At 46.6% G+C, this 26,055-nt stretch overlaps 1 protein-coding gene across 1 annotated transcript in view; it reads right to left on the minus strand.

The window, feature by feature from the left end:
* RETREG1 (reticulophagy regulator 1) overlaps positions 1–26,055 on the minus strand; it is a 121,840-nt gene that overhangs the window by 90,530 nt on the left and 5,255 nt on the right. The window lies entirely within an intron of this gene.

The following is a 26,055-nucleotide window of genomic DNA, read 5'->3' on the forward strand; positions in this document are numbered from 1 at the left end:
TGGCAAGCCCTGAAGGATATGTAGGGAGTTTAGTTCTCACTACTGACAACAGAGAGAAAGCCAAAGGTACAGAGTAGGTAAATGAAATGATGAGTGGTTTAGGAAAAGGCCTGGGGGCAGCAGAGAGGATGAGGTGGAGTAGGGAGGAAGCACGGAGGCCAGGACGTCTGCTAGAAGGTTATGCAATGTGCTTGATGAGAAATGGTCAACGTGAGATGCTGGTGAAGTTGTGGGTAAAACCTCTCCCAGGGGCTTCCCTGGTGGCGCAGCTGTTGAGAGTCCGCCTGCCGACGCAGGGGACACGGGTTCGTGTCCCGGTCCGGGAAGATCCCACATGCCGCGGAGCGGCTGGGCCCATGAGCCGTGGCCGCTGAGCCTGCGCGTCCGGAGCCTGTGCTCCGCAACGGGAGAGGCCACAACAGTGAGAGGCCCGCGTATCACCAAAAAAAAAAAAAACCTCTCCCAAAATGTGGACAACCCAATTTCCATGTCTGGCTGTAATGTTACCTGTGCGTGTGACCTGGGCCAGAGTGGGCAGAATAGGTCAGTGCTTCTTTAATATTGGTCTGCAACTGCCAGTAGCTTGGCTGCCTGGGAAGCTTGTTAAAATACAGACTCCCAGACCCCAGGGTCCGCCCCCGCCGGATCCTCCGAAACAGGTGGTCTAATTACTAGTGTTTACATTCAATAAACATTTATTTACGGGGGCCTACACTGCGCCAGGCACTGTGCTACCAAAAAGGAATAAACGGTGGACAATATATGCAGAGGCAGGAGCAGACCTAAAAGACAACCCACGATGCCAACATCCACATCTTCAGTAACAATAACTGGTTCTTCCACTACGGGTCTAACACTTGCTCTATTTTTGAGCTCTTATGTTTCTTTTAACCCGAGTTGTTTTTTGGTATTTATTTTCTTTTTGGCTTACCTGCTCGCTGTCAGTTTATGATTAATTATTGCGCTTGTCTGTGTGCCAGCCTCTCTGTTTTCCCCACCTCACACTGAAGTGGCAGTTTTCAAAATTTTTGATAGTGATCCACCATAAGAAATCCATTTACCTCTAAATACATACAAATGAAACCGAAGTTTCAAAAATAATATTTATCCTTACAAATGTGTGATGCTTTCTGATACTTTCCTCCAATTCCATTATATTTTTAAATGCTGACTCTGGCTCACTAAAGTGACTCCACAAGTGAGTTGTAAGTCACAGTGTGACTCCCATTGCATTGGAGGGAATCTGCAACTGTTAGATTAGTATGTTTCATTAGAATAGCCTTCTTGGCAGAGTCAGGCAAAACCCTAGGGGAGAAAGTTCCCTCAAGTCTAAAGGTCTTCTGAGCTAGCCAGGAAGCCATTTAAGTATCTTTTAAAAACCAAAGAAATGCAAAACCAACTGAAGCAATGAAGGTCATTAGTTATTCTTTTAGTGGAAATTACAATCTTCCAGGAATAGAAAAATTAGGGAATGACAGGACTTTGACCCACCCCGCCCTGGCTGCCAGAAGCCCTCCTTTAGAGGACATTGCCGTAGCAACTCCCAAGAGCACTGGGGATGCGCACCCCACCACCCCACCCCACCCCCGTGTTCCCTGGGCCAGGGTATAGTTGGCATCTTGCCCAAGGGTCTCATTGGTCATTAAGAATCCTCAACCAGATGAGAAAGCAAACCCAACAACTACTTGGGATGGTAATGCCATACCTGTATGGGATTGCATGTCTCCTTGGTAGATGAGCATCTTTGCAGCCCAAGAATTAAGCATAGACATGTTCGAGAAACTAAGTCCTAATAGTAATAATCTGTACTTAGAAAACCCTGCACGTATTTGGTGTTTTAATTATTTTTTTTACTGCCTACGATAATTCGTCTCACGGTTCCAATTTAAACTATGTAGTATAATTTAGAGTTGTGATTTGAAATTAAAATCTTAGGAACATCTATGAGTTTATTTATTTTACAGGAACTGCCTAATATTGGGAGATCTTGGTTGTTAGATAAAGTCATTTTTTTAAAAACTTCTATTTTGGTAACTTTCGAATATATCCAAAAGGAGAGACCAAAGCATAATAAACCCAGACTCAACAATTCTCCATTCATGGCCAATCTTGTTTCTTCTATATTCCCACCCACCAAGCTCCCCTCACCACATACACACCCAAATTATTTGAAGCAAATATCAAGCATCATATAATTTAACTTGTAAATGTTGTCATTTATCTTCAAAAACAAAAAAGCACTTTTTAACCTAACAACAATACCACTATCACACCTAATAAAATTGCTTTACTTTCTTAATGTCATCAGATACCTGTCAGCATTCACATTTGCCCGGTCATCTTTTACACACATGTACACACGTGACACACACACACACACACAGAGTACAAGAATGAAACAGAATCTGAAAAAGTCATACACTGAAACGGATAGATGTGAGTTATAAGTTTCCTGTAATTTATAGGTCTCCTGCCCGCCCCCATCTCTCTATCTCTCTTGCTCTTTCTCTTTTATTTATTTATTTATTTTTTGCTGAAAATTTCTGCGGAAGAAACAGACTCGTTTTGTCCGGTGAAGTTTTCCAGAGTCAGAGAATCACCCCCTTGTATCCTTGTGGTTTAGTTTGACATTTTCCTTTACCCCCTGCTGCAGACTGGAAAAGTTGGCAGTTGCATCTAGAGTCTTGACCAGATTGAGGTTCAATCGTTTTTCCTACAGAGCTGCATGATAGGTGGAGGTGTGTGTTCCCACCAGGAGGCGCATACTGTCTGGTGTCTCTATTTTTGTGACATTAGCAGCCATTCATGATGACTGCCTGGCATCGATTCCTCAGGGACTACCCAGGGGTAGGAGCCCTTCATTCTTGCTACGGGTATTAGCTGGGTCACATCTATAAAGAGAAACTCCCCTTCAGCAATGTTTGATGACGGGAAGAGACGGATCTCATGGGAAAGGCAGGATCAACGCTTGATTCTTTCTCTTTATTTACCAGCCTTCAAGATAATGAGACAGTTCCTTAGTATCCCCTAAAGGCAACAAAGTTGGTTTGGGTCATTACTTTTTTTTTTTTTTTTTAGTGTTATTGTGAATGATGTACTCCAGCCCGCTGCAGTCTCATCCCTACTGACCATCAAGTGGCCCATCTTGGCTGGTGGCAGCTTAATCAGGTTGGTTCCTGAGTCTCTTAGTATAACCTTAGTAACCTTTGATAATAAAGTACTTTAAAGGGACAGGGAAAACATAAAATTTACAAATGCAGTTTAAAATGTTGAAGGGAGTATAGTGAAACTTTTTAATAAAACCAGTCATTCACCAAAGACTCTCTTGAAAATGCTTGTTAAAGTCTGATCGATTTATAAACAAAATAGTAAGTTGTGTTAGTTAAAATTGAAAGCTCAAAGAAAAACAAGGGTTTCAACCTTACTTAATCAAAATTTATTTTTTAAAAGGTAGTTGAACAGAGTTGTTTCAAACCAATCTTTTTTTTATATGAAAACTGTCTCATAGGACATCACAAAAAAAAAAAATCCTTGTCTGCGGGACGTAAGCAATTCTGACGCTGGCGCTCTGTGGCACCACTCAGAGAAAGACTACACTTTCACCCAACCCATGATTCCCTCAGTGAGAATCACCCATCTCTACTGAAATACATCTCATATCGGGGAGCTCAGCATGTCTTCAGCATCCAGTTTCCTACTGTATCCTTTTATGACTGGGGGAAGGGGAAATTCCCTTTTCATTCCATAACCAGCAATTATCAGACACCGGGCTAGCGGCAGGGACACACTGATGACTAAATCCCTGCGAAGCCGGGAAGCAGACAAGTGAACAACTATGTTTAACCCAGGTATCAGTACTTTCCAAAAGGGTGTGGGAGCAGGAAAGAGGGCCGATAACTGCATAAGGAAGGCAGAGTGAGGTCTCGAGAGAAGGCGGGTGTTTAAGCTTTGCCTCCCTAGAGCAGTCAGACTTTGCCAGGTGGAAAGCGCCAAAGGCATTCCAGGTCGGGAACAGGGTAAGCACAGAGAACAGCAAGAGTGCAGCGGCTAAAACAGAAGAGTGAGAAAGTGCCCTTAAGGCTGGCTTCCCTTGACCCAGCGGCGCTAGTTCTGCCCTCCAGACCACACTGCAGTGAATAAAACCGCTGATGCCTAGTGAGTGCGAGCACGGTTCTAGACATCATCTAATGTATTCCCTCATTTCATCCTTATAACAATCCCATGAGGAAGGTACTCCACTTTGCAGATGAGCGGGGAGGGGTTAAGAAACTTGCCCAAGGCCCCAAGATCAGGGGAGGCGGGGCCAGGATCCAGACAGGGTCCAGGAATCCAGACAGCTTGGCTCTAAGCCAGCTCTCTCACCACTCTGCTAAATACCTCCCAGACACAAGCTCCTGCCTCTTCCACCTCCTGTTATCACATGAAAATAGCTGGAAGGGCTGTCACCAATTTTCAAGAGTATGTCTGCTCAGGGTGTGATGAACTGACTGAAGAGATGCCAGGAGCGCTCCTCAAAGACACCAGCCACCAGCACCAAGACTGCAGAAAGCGAGGATTATGTTCACACCTCTTTAGGACACACATCCCTGGTCCCTTCACCTCTTCCCCAGGCGTCCCATCCCTCCTCTGGCCAGGCTCCAGGTGTGACTCTTTTCAGACCAAATGCTCCCACCGGGCATCTGGTCCCTACAGATGGGGGGAACCAGGAGGGGCCGTGAATCCATTTGTTCTGGATTCCATAGCTCTACCTATACAGTCTTGTTTTTTTCTTTAATTCATAGGCTGTATTTTTTAGAGCAGTTTTAGGTTTACAGAAAAATTGAGTAGATTGTGCAGAGACTTCCCATATATCTCCTCCCCCATCCTCCCATCCCACCTACAGTGTCTCCTAGTACGAACATCTTGCTTCAGTGTTATAACATCTTGCATTTGTTATAACTGATGAACCAATGTTGATATGTTATTAACCAAGTCCACAGATCACAGTAGGGCTCACTCTTTGTGTCATACATTCTACGGGTTTTGACAAAGGCATAATGTCACGCATCCATCATTATAGTATCATACAGAGTATTTTCACTGCCCTAAAAGTCCCTGTGTTCCACATATTCATGCCTCCCTCTCTCCCCATAAACTCTGCTGACCACTGATCATTTTACTGTATCTGCTAGTTTGTCTTTTCCAGAATGTCATGTAGTTGGAATCATACAGTATGTAGCCTTTTCAGACTGGCTCCTTTCACTAAGTATTTCCTTAAGTTCCTCTGTCTTTTCACGGTTTGATAGCTCATTTCTTTTTGTTATCAAATAATATCCCGTCATATGATGTACCACCATTTATCCATTCACCTCGTGAAGGACATCTTGGCTGCTTCCAATTTTGGGCAATTATAAATAAAACTGCTCTAAAAATGTGTGTGCAGGATTTTGTGCGGTCATTAGGTTTTCAACTGATTAACTCATTTGGGCGCAGCCTTTTTTTTTTAACAGCTCTATCAGCATACTGGCTTATTTTGAATTTACAGGCAGCTAAAACCCTCAAGGATTCTATTTTCCTGATGCAACTTTTGAATCTCAGTATGTCCTATTACACTGGTTCTTGTTTGACATGGTCCGTCATTCAAACCCACAGCCCTTAATGGTGTCATCAGTCACATTTGTTCTCCTGTCCGGCATCATGACATCCACACATTTGAGATCTGCGTGTCATCTATCCTCGTCTACACTGCTGGAGGTGGATGGAGAGCGATCGGTACTGGAGCCCTGTGACTCCCACAGTGATCTATTATTAATTTTATATTATTTTTATATAATTTTATATTATTATTTAATTTATTAAATAATCTATTTATTATTTAATTTAGATTAATCTATTATTTAATTTATTAAATGATCTATTTATTTAACCTATTATTTAATTTATTAATCAGCACTTGATGAATATGACAGGCGATCCAGTTTGCCGCTACATTCCATCCACGTTACTCCATCCCGCCCATAAAGACATAATAAGAGATTTTCTTAAACGCCTTGTTGAAACCTGCCGCATTCCTAATCTCTGAGTGCCTGTAAGTGCTGATCTGCTGGGCTGAAGCTGAGAATTACTCTGAGGTATAGAGCAGCTCTCAGGAGAAGAACCAAACACCATTAGGACCTGCCCACGCACATCCCATGGCACAGCCTGATCCAAGCCCCAGGGTGACCTTGCCGATCTGCCATTCACGGAATTCACAGAAACACGTGGTAACCCCCTCACCCACGGGGGGAATTTTGAAGCAAAAACGGCTGCATACAGGTGGCCAGAGGATTCCTGAATGCTGCAGAACCATTATTCAGAGACGGGTTGTGGTCACATTGCACGATGCCCATGAGGTCATGGGAAGCAGAATGATAAAGTACAGACTTTGAAGAGGGGCGGCTGTGGACAGGCATCTTTCTCACTCAGGGGGGCTACGTAATTTTCCAGGTCCGGTGCAAGGTGAAAATGCAGAGACCTCACTGGGGATGCAGAAGTCAACCTCCCCTCCCCACCAGACTGCAGGCCCAACCCACAACAAACAGGAGTTCCCCACAGTATTGCAGCCTCGATTCTAGGGCGTGTTTGGGACCTGGATCCAGGGCGGGGGGCGGGGGGAGCGGGGGGGTGAGGCCCCTGCCTGCTCGCCACTCTGCTCACCGAGGCGCTGCTGGCCGGGGCGAGATGGTGATCTGTGCCCGAGGAGGTCCCTTCTCACACCTGCGCTCAGGCCCCAGCGAGGGGCGGGCGGTCACAGTGGAACACAAGCCTCCCCCTACCGATGCAACCTGGCCACCGCCCTGGGCGGAGGACCCAGGGCAGTCACGCAGGGTGGGGTGGAAAAGGGGAGGGTGGGCAGGGCTGGCGCCCAGAAGCCCATCCCGGGAGGAGGCCTCACACGTGAGCTGAGGCCCCACGCTCCCATCCTGGTGAGCTTCCCTGACAAAACACACATTCAACGACGGAAGTACTAAGAATTACAAGACGGTGGCCGCAGAGCATTAACCCCCACGTGCAGGGCCTTCTGAGCACCAGGCTCTGTGCGACTGCATAGCTCACATGTCCATTTAGCCAGCCCTATAAAGGCCTTTTTTCTCCTTAAAATCACTTTTAGTTCAATAAAAAGGCCATGGACACTCACTTTTCTCCAAGTTAGACTAGGGACCTGTGCCTGCATCAACAGATCCTGGAAGTGAGCACATTCAGAAGCAATACGAACTCCTAAGCTTCCGGCTTTTGTAAATATCTTTCTGCAGCTGGATGGGCTTTTTATAACCAATTAAATTAAAAGATCATTTCTGTTTACTAAGACAGTTACATGTACTTCTTTTAGCTGACATAAGATAACATTTATCTGACAAGGGGTAATCAAGACTTTGGAAACCAAGGCAGGTAAACATTATGTAGGACAACTATAATATACACATACCTATCATGGTAGGTAAACATTACGTATGACATTATATGCTATATATAAATATATAAAATTATATACAAGTTTCATACACATATAAAACCATATGTATATAAGAATACCCATTTGTCCTATAAATACATACTGTATGGTCTAGCTGCTATTGGGAAGGTAAAGTTCTGCAACTCACTATGTGCACTTTCTTTTATCAAGTTGTGTCCAATTCTATATCCCAATGGGATGACTGCTTTAAAAAAATACCACATTGGGACTTTCCGGGTGGCACAGTGGTTAAGAATCCATCTGCCAATGCAGGGGACGTGGGTTCGATCCCTGGTCCGGGAAGATCCTACATGCCGTGGAGCAACTAAGCCCATAAACCACAACTACTGAGCCCACGTGCTGCAACTACTGAAGCTTGCTCACCTAGAGCCCGCGATCCACAACAAGAGAAGCCACCGCAATGAGAAGCCCGCACACGGCAACGAAGAGTAGCCCCTGCGCGCCACAACTAGAGAAAGCCCGCGCAGCAACAAAGACCCAGCGTGGCCGAAAAAAAAAAAAAAAATACCACGTTACCCAGCAGCTGACTCATGTTCAGCTTGTGATAATTACAGTCCACGGATGATTTCTAGCCACGCTTGTATAGCGTCATTTCTGATTCATTTTTATATTGGATACATTTGTCTATTTGCTTTTTTCTTCCTGTTTTTTCTTTCTTCTGTGCTTTCTTCTCTCGTTCTCTGGTTCGGTTACATCATTTTGAATTTTAATCTAGTTTTCAAGTCACCGACAGCCAGAGCCCACTTGGTATTGTTGGGATGGTTTATGCCACTAGTCTCTACGCTGCTACCTGGGCCAGCTAAGAAATAAGACCCAACTGTATGCTCAGAGCCGAGGCAGGGTATAAGGAAAACAGGTGGGATCCAGAGAAAATCGAAACAACTGCAAGGGTAGACCCTCGACTAATTGTAAAAGAAAAAAAAATAGAGGAGCCCCCAAATGATGCCCATTTTGGAATGGGCTGTGATTTTAAGCAGAAAATTTTCCTAACAGATTATGGGCTTTGGGGGCTTCCCTGGTGGCGCAGTGGTTGGGAGTCTGCCTGCCAATGCAGGGGACACGGGTTCGTGCCCCGGTCCGGGAGGATCCCACATGCCGCGGAGCACCTAGGTCCGTGCGCCACAACTGCTGAGCCTGTGCTCTAGAGCCCGCGTGCCACAACTACTGAAGCCCATGCGCCTAGAGCCCGTGCTCCGCAACAAGAGAAGCCACCGCAATAAGCCCGTGCACCGTAATGAAGAGTAGCCCCCGCTCAGCACGACTAGAGAAAAGCCCGTGCGCAGCAACAAAGACCCAATGCAGCCAAAAACAATAAATAGATAAAATAAAATAAATAAATTTTTTAAAAATTATGGGCTTTGACTAACATCAAACCAGTCTGCATTCACTGCCCATAAGCCACGGACAGGAGAGCTAGACACCCACTCCACGAAGATGCTTAAAAAGGAAAAATGCCAGGCTGGGAACTAAATTACACTCAGGTCACCCATCGTCTCAGCTTTCTGTGCACGAATCATTCAAGGCCACAGCTCTTCCTGGTCCCTTTACTGGTTTCAGGATGCCAGGTGTGCGTGGGGCTTGGGATTGGAGGAAGGAAGCCCCGGGATGGGCTATGTGGACAATTTACGTGATGGAGAAGGAGACGAAAGCACTAGAGTGATCTTCTGTGGACCTCCGCTCCGCGGCAAACTATAAATCTCTAAAAAACTTTTTTTCGACTAGTTGTGTATCTATTTGATACACGAGGAAAGCCTAACTACATCTTCCACTACTTCATGGTAAGTTTTGCAAGGCCAAATTAAATGGCTCGACAGGATAAATTTCTTGTAAAAGCAAAGAAAGGGATAGTTCACAAAAACAAACAGAGCAACTTCTCTGGTAAGGGATGAAAAGGACATCCCATGGGATGTTTAGCTAATCCCGTGTGTAAAAAGCTAACCCTCATTTCTGGGTAAAGCATAACCCACTTTGTACTATGAAATGAAGGCTGTCAGCAGCTAAAATACACATTTTTGTCTTCAGAGAAAGGAAGTCTACGGACAAATGCACTAGAACCCTCCATAGTTCTCATGCAGGAATTAATCTGTAGTGTTTGCTTTGTAGCTCTTTCAAAAGAGAGATCTAAAAAGGAGGTTTAGCTCTCCTTTACTGAAATATATAGAACCACTGACTCTGCCTAGATAGAGTCCTTCGTGCACATTGGCTTTATTTAATGTAATGGTGGCTCTAATTGTAAAAGAAGGACCTCATATGATTTATCCAACCCTGTTCAAAGTCCAGATCACATCTTTCTGGAAAATAATTCCGTCCTCTTCTCAAGTGTTAGGCACACTGGCAGCCATCTTCCTTAATATCGCAAAATTCTGAATCTTCTCTGAAGTTGGCTTCAATTTTTCCTGGTCTTTTATCCAGATCCTGCAAAAATACTGTCTGAAGACGCGACGTGAAACCGAACTATACACCACTAAGGGGGAAAAGAAGCTGGCAAATAAGCTATGACCCTCTGAATGGTAAAACGCATCCCAATTTCAAACCTGTGTAAACGTGAAGGTATGTCAAGGAGAAGGGGGATATATTCCTTAGGAATCAACAAAATATATGATTTTAAATAATTGAGAAAAAAGAGGGTAATCATGCAATGGAACAAGATAATGACTCGATTCATTGCAAATCAGAGACTAAGTCAAACTCGGAGGCGTTTCTTTTTTTTTCACCAGAGAAGTACTTCTTTAGTTGTGATGACCAGAAAAGTGAATTAGAAGCAAGAGAGGTGACAAGCGTGAAGAAAAATAAACAGGCGAGCTTCTTTACAGAGGGAGGTGAGAAATTCTGGAAGCCACCCATAGGCAGGGAGGCGTCACACTGCAGCAACCAGAAAGGGTCCGAGTCGGGCTGGCTCCAGTAGAAACCGGTGGCGATAATCCAGTGAATTCAGGGAACGTGCCCAGCTCAGCAAGGCACGCTGGACAAGCCACAAGACAGTGGGGAGGAGCAGCGGGGAGTTTGCGTTCTTGAGCCTGGAGAGTGGGAGGGGCGAGGGCGCAGCTGGAGTGGAACCAAGTCCATCTGAGGTCAAGGCAAGGCGAAATCAGGTTTGCCTTACCCCAGCTCTGCAATGGAATTAAGAGAAAAGCCACAGGCAAATCAAGTCAGGAGCACTGGGCCATGCGGTGGGCTCTTTAGCGCCTCCTAGTGTATAATGTCTGCCCATCCACCTTGCCTCACACCTGTCCCAGGTGGTCACTGCAGCTCAGTAGAAGCTGACTTCCGAGCAGGGTTGGGTGAGCCAACCTCTGCTGCCCCTTCCGGCTGAGTTACCAGTAAGTTAAATACTAACTCCAAGATTCCGTCACAGAACGGAGCTAGAAGAAGAAAGAAGAGATCTGATCAAAGTCACGCATTGCAGTGGAGCACAGGAGGATAAGAGGGATGACGACGGGGTGGCGGTGTACAGAAAACGGACAGTGAAACCCAGACGCACAGAGGGGGAAAAAGAAATAAATACGAGGTCAAGCAGCTGTTGTCATGGCAGCCCGGTTGGTTTACATGGGTTTGTATGCAAATGGCAATGAGATATATACTGTGTGTCTGCCCAGTGGCACCTGCAGAGTTTGAGTTTTGGCCCCAATCACACAGCTGGTAAGAAACACCTCCATCCTCCTCTCTACGCCTCAGTATTTTCATCTGTAAAGTGGACAGTGTCTAGATAAGTCCTTCCCAAGATGACTGACCATCACATTACTCAGGACACTTTTTCAAAATGCAGATTCCTGGGCTCCATCCTGGACCTGGGAGAGACGAATGCTTGGGGTTAGGCACACGAATCTACGTGTTAATAAGCTGGGTTTGCAAACACTGAGCTGCAATGATCTCCCCAGGCATTTCCCAACCAAACATTCTCTGAGTCCATGAACCGTAAACCTAGAAGCAATACCTCACAACTGATCCAAATCCAAGCTGAACTTGGGGCCTCTTCCTTCATAAATAAATTTCCTTCATAAATAAATAAAATGCACACACCGGGCACAAGACACAGTGGCAGGGGTTAAAGAGGCTTCTAAGACTAGCTCTTGGGTAGGGGGTAGGGGGGCCAGACATACAGTAATGAATTCAATGAACCATCATGGGCCTGCCTGAGAAAGAAAGAAGCTGGGGCATAATGAGGATTTACCATTTGCTAGATATTTTCACATCTTCCTGGCAATTTTTGTTGAAGTATAATTGATTGACAACATTGTTAGTTTCAGGTGTTAATTTCAGGTGTACAGCAAAATGATTCAGTTACATACTTTTTTTTTCAGATTATTTTCCACTATAGGTTATTAAAAGATACTGAATATAGCTCCCTGGGTTATACAGTAAATCCTTGTTGCTTATCTGTCTTGTGTATAGTAGTTTGTACCTGTTAATCCCATACTCTTTTTTGTTTGTTTGTTTGTTTGTTTTTTGCGGTACACGGGCCTCTCACTGTTGTGACCTCTCCCATTGCAGAGCACAGGCTCGGGACGCGCAGGCTCAGCGGCCATGGTTCACGGGCCCAGCCGCTCCGCGGCATGTGGGATCTTCCCGGGCCAGGTCACGAACCCGCGTCCCCTGCATCGGCAGGCGGACTCTCAACCACTGCGCCACCAGGGAAGCCCCTAATCCCATACCCTTAATTTATCCCTCCCTCCCACTTCCTTTCCCCTTTGATAACCATAAGTTTGTTTTCTACATCTTCTTCTCATTTAATGCTCCTGCACCACCCGATGAAGTTAATATGTGGAAATTATACACTCGTAAATAGACTAGGTTAGAGCAGTTTGTCTAAAACTGTCCAGCCTCTAATTGAAAGAGTTGGGTCTTCTTGACTCCAAGTCCACTTCCCTGTTTACACACCATGTATGGAGTCCCTTGGCATCTCACTTTAACCAACCAATCTAAAGCACCAGAATGTTCTAGATAGCAGGGTTGAAAGAACAATTGTCATATGGGCTCCTGCCTTTTAAATGCCCATTCAGCTGTGGTCACCCACTCATCAGCTCACATCCGCATTCCGTTCAAGACCCCATTCCAATGCACCTGACCCTGTCCAGGGTCCCCCAAAAGGAATTCAGCCACTGTGCAGTTCCAAGACTGGCAGCGTTGCCACAGCTGTCGATGATCTTCTTGTGCCTCCAGCTCCTTCACTGCGAAAACCCAAGGATGCAAGCAACTGGAATTCAGCCCCGCTGCTTCCACGTGGCCCCCACCCCACCTTGGCTCTGCCCTGCTGGTTGGCCTGGCCCAGCCCATCCCTACCCTCTCCTCCCCCTCTTCATGGGAAGCCCGGCCAGGGCTCTGCCTCCCCAGCTCCAGCCAATCCCTTTCCAGGTGAAAGAACCCCGATCACACTCTAATACACATTGTCCAAGATCACGGGCACACAGATAGGGGCCTCCTGGAATGACCATTCCCTGTCAAGATCCTAGGCACGGCAACAAGATTCACACAGCCCAGACCCTTTCCCTCCCAGTCTGAGGCCACGATGTTCCAGAACTAGGACTGAGGCTTCTACACCCCTTGAGCCAAGTGTCTGGACTGAACTGACCACTACGAGGTCCACTTCTACGTCAAGGTGAACGAGCCTGCAGCCGGCCCGGTCAGCCCCGCAGATCTGAGGACCACCCTGTCTCTCCTAAACTCCCTGCTAGAAAATGAGACATTCTCTCAGGCTGCCAAAGAGACCAAGGCTGAAACAGCTGAACAAACTGTAAGAAACTGTGTGGATTAGAACAAACAGGTGACTTCAGATCCGAGAGGCCACAGTATCCTGCTTGACACCTCGTCCGGCATACTTAGGATTGGACGGTAAGTTAGACACTCACCCACTAAATCCAAACAAACACACAACGCAGAGAAGCAGGTATCTGATTTGTTTCAAATGTCCAAAACATCAAGACTGAGCACTGAGTTAGTAATTCTGCCATCCTGGGAGGGCCACTCATCGGAAGGCCAAGATCAAGTGTCCTTTATCAGTGTACCAAAGCCGTGCGGGTCAGCAGGGCTGACCCAGGGTCACCCCGTTTATGAACACAGCCTCCCTAGGATACGGGCAAGCAGCCTCCCCACACAAACATTCCCTTACTATCAGGAAAACCACATCCAGAAGCCGTCCCAGGAAGAACATCACCTACGTTTCTTATTGGATGCCAAAATGTTCCCCCAAATCCACATAACACCCAGAACGGGATGTGGACTCTTGTCATCACAGTTTCCACAGATACATTCAGGGGGCAGAACAGTGATGACACACGTGGGCGTCTGTCCCTGCAAAAGGCAACACCGGGAACGGGTCAGTCAAAGCTGGAGATTACAATCCTACCTGGTGTGGCTGCCTGGCCAACCCAGGGTGGGAAATGTTTTCAAAACTTGAGTAAAAATAAAAACGGTGTGTGCAGGTCCACTGGATGTCCTTCTAGTCGCTGGCACAGGACGGGGGACGTAGGCCATCACTCCCAGTGCACGGGGGAGCCACGACCCCTGGAAACTCCACCTCCAAACCGGAGGCACAGGAGAAAGCACAGCAAATATCTGGGCACCAGTATTCCAACTCAGGAAAGCCCACTCTGGGCCCACATGCCAATGGCCACTGTCCAGCTGGATTGTGATTGGCAGTGCCACCTCAAGGCCCAAGACTTGTTGTGTCATCCGGGTCGGAAAACCCTTTCTGGTTCTTTCCTATGGGTCCAATCAAAAGAGAAAACAGAAGTGGAGACAGAAATACAGAGAGAGAGAGGGAGAGGCCTGTGCATCCGTGCACAAGGCATGAGAGAGAACCGGTAGCTGCCTCATGGACCCCAGTCCTCGAAATTCCCCAGACAGTGTTTCTGGAACATTCCAAACCAAGAGTAAACTTGGGATGAGAATGAATCTCTTTTGATGGCTGCCAATTCTTCAGGGTCCCCCGACTCCAAGCCCAGGACCTCCAGTACCCCTGGGCAGGGTCTGAGGAGCAAACCAAGCAGAGCCTCTCCCACCCGCTCAGACGGAGGGCGTGTGTGAACACACGGGCGGGAGCGAGCTCCCCCTATAACGAAACCGCCCTGTCCGGTGGATTAGTGGAACCTGGCCCCGGAAGTGCAAGGCAATTCGCAAATCAGGCTTCCAGCATCTAAGAAGTTATTTTTATTGAAAGTAATATTTTAATGTCTTCTTTTACAATTTGTGATTTTAAAACTAACTTTCCGTATATAGCACACACAAGTAGTAATATAAAATTTAATGGAACATTTTTAAGTGGGAACCTGTGATTCGGAAAAAGAACCACGGGACAACGGCTCTGGCCCGAGTGAGTTCACAGCCGGGGTGCCACAGACGTGAGGCAGCTCGCTCCACAATTCTTACTGTTTCTGACAAATGAGGAAACTGAAGCTCAGAAGATTAAGTCCTTTAACTGGGCTCATCTTGCTAGAAGCTAGTTCACCTCTAGTTCACCCCTCCTCCTTAGCCCCCCCCCCCCGCCCGCCAAACACACACACACACACACACACACACACACACACACACACACTAGCCTGCCTTTGAGAGCACTTATTTCTACTATATCTCAGTCCAAAAAGCAATTGAGAGAGCTTAAATGTCCACTATAACACGGAAAAAATACAAAAAGATAAGGAAACTGGCAAAGAGAAAATAAAAGACGATTACTCAGGTTTAAGCTTAGCCCACAGGAATTCAAACCATGAGTTGAGATGCAAAATGACAGCCACAAATTTGGTCCTGAGAAGGCCTCTTTGCGGTAAGAACTTGATATTTCATCATTAGGAAAACCCTTTTTCACCCCAATAGAAGAAGGCAAACTAACACAGTGAACATTTCCTTATCTTCTTAATATGAAAAGGATCAATCGATAAAACACAACGAGTATGTAGGTGAAGCAGTGAAGGTCACAGACCACCACCCCAAGCTCACGAGAGCCTGGGAGCCGCAATAATGATCTGAACAACAATGCAACCCTGACTTGTTAAAAGTGAGGTCAGTCAGACAGAGAAAGACAAACATCATATGATATCACTTATATGTGGAATCTAAAAAAAATGATACAAGTGGACTTATTTACAAAACAGAAATAGACTCACAGACGAAGAAAACAAACTTATGGTTACCAAAGGGGATGGGGGAGAGATAAATTAGGAGTTTGGGATAACATATACACACTACTATATATAAAACAGAGAAACAACAAGGATCTACTGTATAGCACGGGGAACTATATTCAATATCTTGTAATAACCTATAATGGAAAAGAATCTGAAAAAGAACAGATACATATATATGTATGTATGCATATGAGTATGTGTGTGTGTATATATATATATATATATATATAACTGAATCACTTTGCTGTACACCAGAAACTAACACAACATTGTAAATTAACTATACTTCAATTTTTTTTTTTTTATGCGGTATGCGGGCCCCTCACTGCTGTGGCCTCTCCCGCCGCGGAGCACAGGCTCCGGACACGCAGGCCCAGCGGCCGTGGCCCACGGGCCCAGCCGCCCCGCGGCACGTGGGATCCCCCCAGACCGGGGCACGAACCCGCGTCCCCTGTATCAGCAGGCGGACTCCCAACCACTGCACCACCAGGGAAGCCCTATACTTCAATTTTTTAAAAATGGTTAAAAAAAGCGAACCTCTTGGGATGTTTGTTTGTTTTTAATGCTTTTCACCGTTTGCCAAAAAGGAGCAATAAAAGAGGAAGACAAGATAAATAGTGACTGGACGTGTTATAGGAGGGAGTAATGCCACCCGCTCCAGCACCCGCAGTTTCCAGACTCCCGTGGCTGTGCTAGAAGGTGGGAGCATCACCAGCAGGCCTGCCCTCCCGTGCACACCCGTGGGCGGCCGGAACAGCCCTACAGCTCTCTCTAATTAAACAAGGGAAACAAAGCCGTCCTTTAGAACAGTCCGAACCAACTTCTAGCAGAAAACAAATGTCCTCCTGAGAATTCCACCTGAGATTCCCAGGGCCAAATTAACTCTCCAAACATACAGACAACGCCCATGAAAAACAATGCCAGGAAGCAGAGTAAAAGCACACGTGATGAGCAAAGGTGACAGTTTCTCATTAAGCTCTCCAAAAGAGCGACTCAGCTTCTGTGTTTATAACATGTGGCGTTAAACACCAACAATAAAAGAAAACGCCTCGACGCAGCCACAAAGAGCAAGCACCAGGAGCCTGGCACTGAATAGGATCCACATTTCAATCATAAGCTGGCATTTCAATCGGACGAGAAGTGAATGCGAGGTAAAACTCTGCTTACAAATGACAGAGAGATGCCTTTGGTCAGTTCTTAACATGTCTTTTTAGAATGAACCCAACCATGCAGTCAGCTACATCAGAACTTCAAACCTGCTTTCCCCCAAAAGGGATTGGCTATTCTGAACAAGGAGGACAGGAGTTCTTTGGCAAAAGGCGTTTCAAAAGCTTGGTAAAGACACAAGGTCAAGACACTGCCCCGGGGTCACACCCAGTAGCAACACAACCCTGAAAACCTGTCTCCTTGGCCGACTGTCATCGGCCATTTGTCATCCCATTGCTTCCCCAGAAAAACGTTTTTTCCTTTCATGCACTCGATCTTGACTCCCACCTGTATATCATTTGCTCGTTCACTTGTTTATCATTTGCTGACACCAAACTGTAAGCTCCATGAGGGGAGGACCCACTCTGTCCGGATCACCAGCGTCACCCCCGGATGAGGTCACCACCTGGCCAAAAGCAGGTGCTCAATAATGCGTTTCTGCATTGTAGCTCATTCCATGTTTGTTGAATGGATGAGTCAATTAACGTAATTATGTAATCATGCGTGTAATTAACGTCATCATTAATCATGAACTTCCCAAAGCACACTATCGTAACAGTAACAGCTTGCCAAAATGGGGGGGAAATTCCATAAGAAGCGTGGAAATGTCTGCACAGTTTTTGAAGACCTTTTGAGAAGCAACGGATAACAGATGGCCCTGGGACCTTGGCTTAGGTTAATTTGTATCTCTTTAAAGGGAAGTCAGTCTGGCTCTCCTAACTTGCCACCGTGCTGAATAAAGCCCTGTTGGCGAGCTTTACTGTGCTATCGACGTGACTGGTCAGGTCAAGGAGGATGGTGCCCTGGCCAGCGCAGGCATCCTCATCGCTGGAGCAGCCATGCTTATGTGAAAGCCACACCCATACACAATACGTGTCTGGGCTTCTTTCTACACATCTGGGAGTTCTTCTAACTAGAAGCCAAAGATCGTCACTGACATTCTAAAGACAATACTCAACCATGGTTCTTTTGTTAACAGCCATGCTTTTGCATGCCACAGACACACGGCAAGCATGTCATGAATCTTGGGCTCATGAGCCTTAAGACATTCACCTTCTGCGCCAGGCAAACCCATACACAGCAGAGATTCCACGGGCAACATCAGAGCTACAATACTCAGTGATATTATTAAAAGTGAAACATTCTGGGCTTCCCTGGTGGCGCAGTGGTTGAGAGTCCGCCTGCCGATGCAGGGGACACGGGTTCGTGCCCCGGTCTGGGAAGATCCCACATGCCGCGGAGCGGCTGGGCCCGTGAGCCATGGCCGCTGGGCCTGCGCGTCCGGAGCCTGTGCTCCGCAACGGGAGAGGCCACAACAGTGAGAGGCCCGCGTACCACAAAAAAAAAAAAAAAAAAAAAAAAAAAAGTGAAACATTTTAATGGAAACTATCAATTTCCACGCTGATAAATGAAAGCTAGTATTCGTTCATGCTAGTTAATTAAAAAACAGAAAAAGCAACTTTAGGATATTTTCCATTTCCACTAGATTATATTTTAAAAGCTATTCTAAGGAACTTAGAACTTGAGGCAAAAGTGAAACTTTAGTGTCAAATATCTTTAAATATTTAGATTCACCTATTAGATAAAGGTTAAATTTAACACATGTACCAGTTTTTCCATAAACTATGAAAATAAACTGGTTTAAGGCCCTCACTAAAGCTTTCTGATACTCTACACGACGCGACAATGCAAGCTGTTGTTTTGAATTTATCCCAAAGGTAACTGGAAGTTAAATTCATAAGGTATGCAAGAAAAGATATAGTCATTCCTAAAAAGATGATTTAATAGATGAAGTACGGTTTCCAAACTACAGTCAATACCCGCAAGATATATCCATTCATGGAACAGGAACTCAGCTGGCAAGAGGAATTTTATATAATGTCCCTTCCTCCAGCTTATGAGCCATTTCCTCCATATACAAAGACGGATTTGGATTTTATGAAATTCATGAGCAACCCAGGGCTAGAGACCACAAGGCTGCCTCCTGACTCCTGGTGAAATTCTCCTCGGGGGACCTGGGATGGGCAAGTCGGCAGCGGCGGCAGTCTTGCACACCACCGTCCCTGAACCCTGCTGTCTGAATGGATAGCTTTAGTCCTTGCTTTTATATTTTGTTGTTATTTCTCAGGAAAGCTTGAATTTTTTTAAACACTGAGGGCATGCATGCTTTTTGTCTGTGATCACCCCGTATTATGTGCACCAGCTACAGGAGAGCTGGAAGAGAAGAGATCAACAGCTCTTTTCAAGAGATTTTATTAACAACAGAAAAGCCCTTAAGCTGGGTTTGACAACAAATATAGCTATTAAACGGACCGGGTTGATGTTCATTTCAACAGGTCTTGGTGGCGTCTGAGCAAACATAACTGTCCATTTGCAGTTCAGGAACATATAAAAATATTTCCTTTGAATAATAAATACATTTTCTAGTGACAAGAATTCTCCCTAGGAAAGGTCTCCCAGGATCGAGTTACCCTCATCATTTGAAAGAAGGTGGTACTCCATCAGCTGGATGGTAAACATCTTGCTTTGAGTAGATGTGCAAGTCAAACGCAAGCCATGGCTACTGAGGGCAGTAGAAAGTCTCCTTTTGTCAAAAGTGACTTTTACAAACTCTGGCTTACGTGACAGCAGGGAAGAAGGGAGGGGGAAGTCCCGGGGGAAGGCCTGAAGCTCACGGCTAGGAGCTTTGGAGGGGCCTGCTGAGCCTTGGGGAGATCTGTCAATACACCAACTCCAGACGCTCAAAACCCCAGAGGTGTGGTTGGATCCACTCAGCAGAGTCTCCACACGGGCCTATAAGATCATGTGGTGGGCGGTTCTGCCCTTGGGAACACTGTGATTACCTTCCTAAGTTTCCCCGTGCTCACGGCTTCCACACTTGGTGGCGAGCAGTTTTCAGAAAGGGTCGCGTTGTCACCAGCTCATCGTGGGGCCTTGGGACTCAGTTTCTTCATCTATAAAATGAGGGGGTAAAACTGAAGCAAGGATTCCCTACCTTTTATTTCATCATACAGGTGCCTTCTTTTGAAAGGTTTTAGCTGCTAACAAAATACATAGCACAGTTTACTAGGTCAGAGTGAGTGCAACCTTGTCACGGAAATAAGCCTCTTCCCCAGCTGTCTGAAATACCGAAAGCAGGTCAGTACCTCCAAAGAGCTGGGGAGCTCGCGGTCCTAGCTGATTCTAATAGATTCATGCTATGACTCCTGGGCTGAAATCTGCGACTCTGGATGTCCATTTCGTTCAGTGCTACACAGATCAGCAAAACACACACCCAGGAGCGCCAGTGTGGCTTTCTGGAAGCACACAAGCAGAAAGGGGCAGCAACGTAGCATCTGCCTCCAAACCAGACCTCGAATGTAAACAGTGACACTCTGGACTCAAGGTGCCCTGGTCTGTGACAAGTTAGGACACTACTTGTTTTGAGCGTTGTGCTAATGAGGTCAAGGTATGAATTCTCTCTGCCTTTTAGTTCAATTAGGCCCAGCCTATCCTAGGATCGCAAGTTCCTGCAAAGCCGGGCCAGGTGCCAGGCTTGACGCCCACCCCCCGGGGCACGACTCAGCCAAGCCCGTGGGAGCCAGCCAGGGCAGCAGCCCTGCACGATTGGGGAGGGGGGGCGGGGAGGTGCCACTCAGGCTCTTTAATGCGTGAGTCACCTTTGGAGGCACACAGAAGCCCTGTATTCAGTTCCATCCATCTCGAGAATGGACCACCGAAGTCAGATGCAGCCTTTACATGGCAAGCAAACATTGAGTCCCGGAAGTAAGAAAGGCGAAAAGAAATGCTTTAAGCTTGCCCGAAGATCTAATGCACAAGCTATAATAACACAGCAGTCAGACTGACTCCTTACCCAAATACCAGAAACCATAAACCAATAGCTGGACCAATTGCAGACCATCTATAAGAGATCAGGTGTTGGAAAGGTATCCATCTGCAAAAAGCAACACTGGAAGCAAGCAAGAAAGGAGGGCAGTGCTCCACAATTCTAAGGGAAAATTATTCCCCACCCAGAGTTCTAAACCAAGCCAAACCAGCAATCAGCTGGAAGGGTGGGATAAACATATTTTCTGCACACGAGTCCTCTAAAACATGCTAGAGGATGTACTCTCTCCATACCGAAAAGCCCACCAAGAAAGAGTCCCGTAACAGAAAACAGACGCCAAGAACTCAGAGCAAACACAAGAAAACCTTAGACCTTAAACCATCATGAATAATCTCAAGGAGAAGAAACAGGTGCTGCTGACTCTCCTGACCCCGTTCTCAGCAGGGGTCCAGTGACAGAGGCTCTCACACAGGAGAGGGGGAACGGGGTGACGACGCAGATGTCTTGCAGGGACAGAAGACCCAGGGGACAATCAGACTAGATCAGAACAGGGGGAGGAAGACTCCAAGAAGGGTGGCTCCCAGGGAAAGAAAGAGAAGAGAAACTGAAGTGGGGGTCTGATAGAGTTGACCTTTATCAAAAGGAGCTCTCCAGAAATGCTGGAAAGTTAGAAAGATCAAACAGAAAAAAATGCTAAGAGCAACAGCAAAATAGAGTTGTACAAGAGAGGGCCTGTAAACGTGGATCTCCTTCCCCACGAAAGCGACAGCCAGGCTCATCCGCCCTCAACCCGCTCAATCTCAGGAACTCACCCTCCTCCAAAGAGAAATCAGCTGCCACTGGCAGGTGACCCTTAGCCACCTGCCCTCCAGGTGTGCCCACCTTTCCCCCTGGTCCTCAGGTGTCAGAGGAGCAGGTGTCCTTCTAAGCCCAGCCGCCACGGGCTTCCCCAGAGGCCCCTGCTGTCCCTCTTCCCTTCCCCTGTCTCCACCCTTCCCTCTCCGTTCCCCCATCCTCACAAATGCCACACCTGTCAGAGGACCCATCGGGCATCAGCAGAGCAGGTGGAAAATGGCATGGGGGCGGGCTCAGGACTCTGCAGAAGGAGTGAACACAGGGAGGTAGGAGACTGGCTCCAGGCTGAGGGGCTGCAACTGGTCTCCCGCTGATACTTCGAGATAAGATACCAGCAGGATCACTGGGCCCGGATCAGGTGAAAGCACAAGTGAGATGACTGGCCAGAGACAACCCGGAAAACTGCCCCCATGTAAGCAACCTAAGCCACCCCGACTGCACGCAACTCACCCCAAGTTTGCCTGTGTGTTCTTCTACATGTACTGTGCTTCTAATAAATACTGTCTCTATTTCACAGTCTTGGTCCCTTTGCTGAATTCCTTCCTCAAAGACAAGGACCAAGGTCCTTCTTCCACAGCTGGAATCAACAGAAACAGCTAACAACAGAATGCTTCTGACATTCAAAATCGGCTATCTTGGTAGGCACGAAAGCCAGGCACCGCGGAGAGAACGGATTTCCTCAACTGTCTGAACTCCCGTTGGCCAAGTCAGGATCTGGCCTGAGGACCAAATCCCAGAGGGGCCCTGGAGGGCAGGGTAGGGAGTTGTGTCCTCCACAGAGACTGAGCCATGATGCTGCAGCAGGGGGAGGTGGTGAGGGGCTGGGAGGAAGGGAGGGTCCCCCTCTGGTGTGACTGGGATGGAACCCCAGCGGACCCGGCTGCGACCTCACCTGGCTCCCGGGGAACCCCGCCCTCTGGGACTCGCGGCGCTCTGACCCTCCTGCCGAAGATGCTCCTTCATCACCACCTTGCTGGGGTCGGTTTCCTCACACTCTCCCCAGGCTCTCTTCTCATACAGCCCAGCAGGCGGTCCCTAGGAAACTTCACCACCCCCAACACACACACATCTGTACTTCAACCGAACCCGTCCCCTGCTGCAACCCCAGGGACCCTCAGAATGGTTAACACCAGCCACTCCTCATTTACCCTCGGAGGCTGAGTCACTCCCCCACCCCCTCTCTTCTCCCATCCAAGAAATCACTCAGTCGTCCTGATTTTATCGCCAGTCTCCCCACCCCGCTGCCTCTCTTCACCACCACGTACGTGTTCCTGCAGAGGTGTCCTGCCCCACCTCTGGCCCCAGGTTCTCGCTCCTCTCATTCACCGGCGGGGGGCGGGGGGCGGATGATGGAAAGCCGGTAAGCATAGTCTGACACACTTGCTGCATGAAGTTCTGAGCTAAAACTAATGGTGTCTCATGCTTGCTCAACCAGCTCCAGCCACACTAGACTCCGTGCTGTTCTGCAAACACCCTCAGCCCACTCACCCCAGGGCCTTTGCACACCCTGTTCCCTCTGCCTGGAGCATTCTGCTGCAGAAGTAGCTGCTTGGATCCTTCGCTAATGTGCTTTTCAGGCGATAGCTCACAGTCACTCTTCTGAGAAGCCTGCACCGACTACCCCAGAAAAGTAGCACCTCCTTGTCCCTCCCTGTCCCTTGTCCCTGCTTTAGTTTTCTCCACAGCACCTAGCTTCTCCTAGCATTTTGTGCATTTGTTTATTGTCTTTCTTCCACCATTTCCACCACGAAAATACAAGCTCCATGAGAAAAGGGATCTCATGCTTTCTTGTCCACTGTTACATCTCTAGCACCAAGAACAGTGTCAGCATGTAGTAGACAATAAATATTTGTTGAATTTTTGAATGGAGGTCTTAAGATAAAGGGACTATGGCTATATGACGGTATATATATGATGGTACTTACATAAAAGTAATAGACAAAGACTGCTTATTTGATATAGTCCAAATTCCTTAGCACAATCCAATAGTAAACTCTTCAGAAACTGACCCCAATGTTTCTCTTTCCAAACTCACCTGTGGATATTCCCTCTAGAAAATAAAATACGTGTCCCACCCCTCCCCTCCCCTCCCATCTTCTCCCCTTCCCTTCCCCTCTCTCTCTATATAAATGAATAGTTATGAGTGCTACTGTGTACCCTGTTCAAGCTTCCATCAGTTAACTGAGTACCTAGCACATAATAGCTACTCAATATGTATTAGTTCTCTTCCACTTTTTACATACTGCTTCTCCCGTCTTTTCCCCAATCTCCATACCCCAATTTGCTGCCTAAGGAAATCCTATTGGTTCATCTTGGCCCATGTATGATAATTTAGTGCTCATAGCATAACCTGAGAATTACTTGCTTCCTAATCTGTGCTTCTCACCAGGAATCAGAATGTGTCTTAGTCATCACTGTATTCCCAGCAGCTAGTGATAATGATACACCTCATTAATATGTACCCATTTCGATCAATCAGGCAGCTTAAAAACATTCACACACAACAGGATAAGAAGGAAAAACAGCAGCAAAAAGAAGCTGAGGGAAAGTTATTACCCAAATAGGCACAACCATAAAATTGTGCAAAATCACTAACGATGAGCTCTGTGGTTATTACACTAGAGAAGAAAACCTGAAGGGTTTCTAGAATGAGCATTAATCTGGTAGAAACGGCCCCATTTCTTAGGTCCTCAACCAGCAGTTCCTGGTGCTAAAGGACCAAGGCCTAGAGGACAGCCTTACGTGGGAACTCGTGAAAGATTTCCTGGGTCTAAGAACAAGCACATGAGGCCACTACTCAAGAAACATTTACTGAATATGAAAAATGTCCACAACTATTTTCAATGACCTGAAGCCTTTCTATTTTGCAAGACCTTCCTTAAACCAGCCCTGCCCTGTCCAGGCTAGGGGAATACCCTCTAGTCCAGTCCAGTTCACTAAACCTTTTTGAGCATCTACAGTGTTTCAGATCCCATGCTGGTTCCGTGCACACAAGAATAATAATTTCTCTTTCCTGCTCCCCAATGTACCCTCAGCCTGAGGCAGGTGAGTCTCCCCAGAGTGACGACATCCAGTGCGCATCCCCCATTTATACCTGGGTTTGTCCCACGTGGAAAGCCCTCACTGTTAACCTTACTTTTATAGTTACACCTCCTCTGCTAGGCCTATACATACAATAAATCGCACAGAGCTTTCATCAAGTATTCCAAACCCCTCTGATAGCCACTATTCCTAAACTATAAAGCCCTAGAAACTGTGGCATACAATGTAGAAGTGTGGTGCATTGTTTCAATCAATTCACTGAACCAGCCATGTCTCCTAAAGCAGAGAGTAAGCTCTCAGAGCCAAGTGCAGACCTGGGACTTCTGGTATACCCCATGGACCCAACACCATGTGGGCCTGGAGCAGACACTCTCCCACGGCTCCTGATGCCCAGAGGAAGCTGAGATAAGGCAAGGGACGTGAACTAGACTCGCTAACAGGCTAAAAATGATCCCTCTCAATGCAGAACCCACCCTCTCCCAACATAACTATCTTCACCCCATGCTGAAACTATTAAGTGAAATTCTGTAGTATTGAAAAATGTAAGCCCTGTTGATTCCCATATCTGTCGTCCATTATTCCTTAGAGTGACAGAGTTGTTTTTTTTAAAAAGAAAGAAACACTGAATCTGCAGAAAAGGACATGGCTTCATCACCCAGGCCCGTGACCCAGGTCAGGACTGTGCTACTGAATGTGGGTAGCCACTAACCACATGTAGCTATCTGAACTGAAGTTTAAGTTCAAGAAAATTAAAAATACACTTCCTGAGTCACACTAGCCACATGTCATAAGTTCAATAACCACAATAGGCTACCTGCTACCATACCAGACAGCACAAACGTCAACTATTTCCATCACTGCAAATATTCTATTGAATAGTACAGGTTAAAGTCATCGCGAACAACTCAATTAACTTCTGTGGGCCTGTTTCCTCTTGGGTAAAAGGGGAATAATACCTGCCTCACTGGTTGCTGTAAGATTTAAATGAGGTGCTAAACGTGAGCATCCTTAATAATTTTACTAGTTGTAGTCTGACGAACTATACCTGCGTATATAGTTATATACGCAGGTATAGTTTGATGGCAGCAGCAATCATTAATAGTAGTAGCTGTCAAAGGAGTTACTATCAAGTAGAATAAAGAAATTCTGTCTCAGGCCATGTGAAGAGAAGGATGCTGTCCAGGAAGATGGGGAGAAGTACACACTGGTCGTATCATCTCAGAATGCTGCATTTGAGGAGGAATACATACAAACTGAAGCATGTTTAGAAGAGGCTGGTCAGTGGAAGGAGCCCAGGATTTCTCTTCTGGGGGAAAGAAGACTCAACAGAAATGGAGAACAGAACAAATCTTGAAACAGACAGAGGACTGTCCTGGGGAGGGAGCCTGGACCTTGGGGAGCTGTAGAGATAACAAAGAGGTGAGCTTAACTCAGTATAGGAAAAATATTTGCTAGTCAGAGTTGTCCAGCAGTGGAAATGCTGCCTCATGGAGAAGAGAGTTCATGATCCCAGA

The sequence above is a fragment of the Phocoena phocoena genome, chromosome 3 (genome assembly GCF_963924675.1).
Source record: "Phocoena phocoena chromosome 3, mPhoPho1.1, whole genome shotgun sequence".
Classification (NCBI taxonomy): domain Eukaryota; kingdom Metazoa; phylum Chordata; class Mammalia; order Artiodactyla; family Phocoenidae; genus Phocoena; species Phocoena phocoena.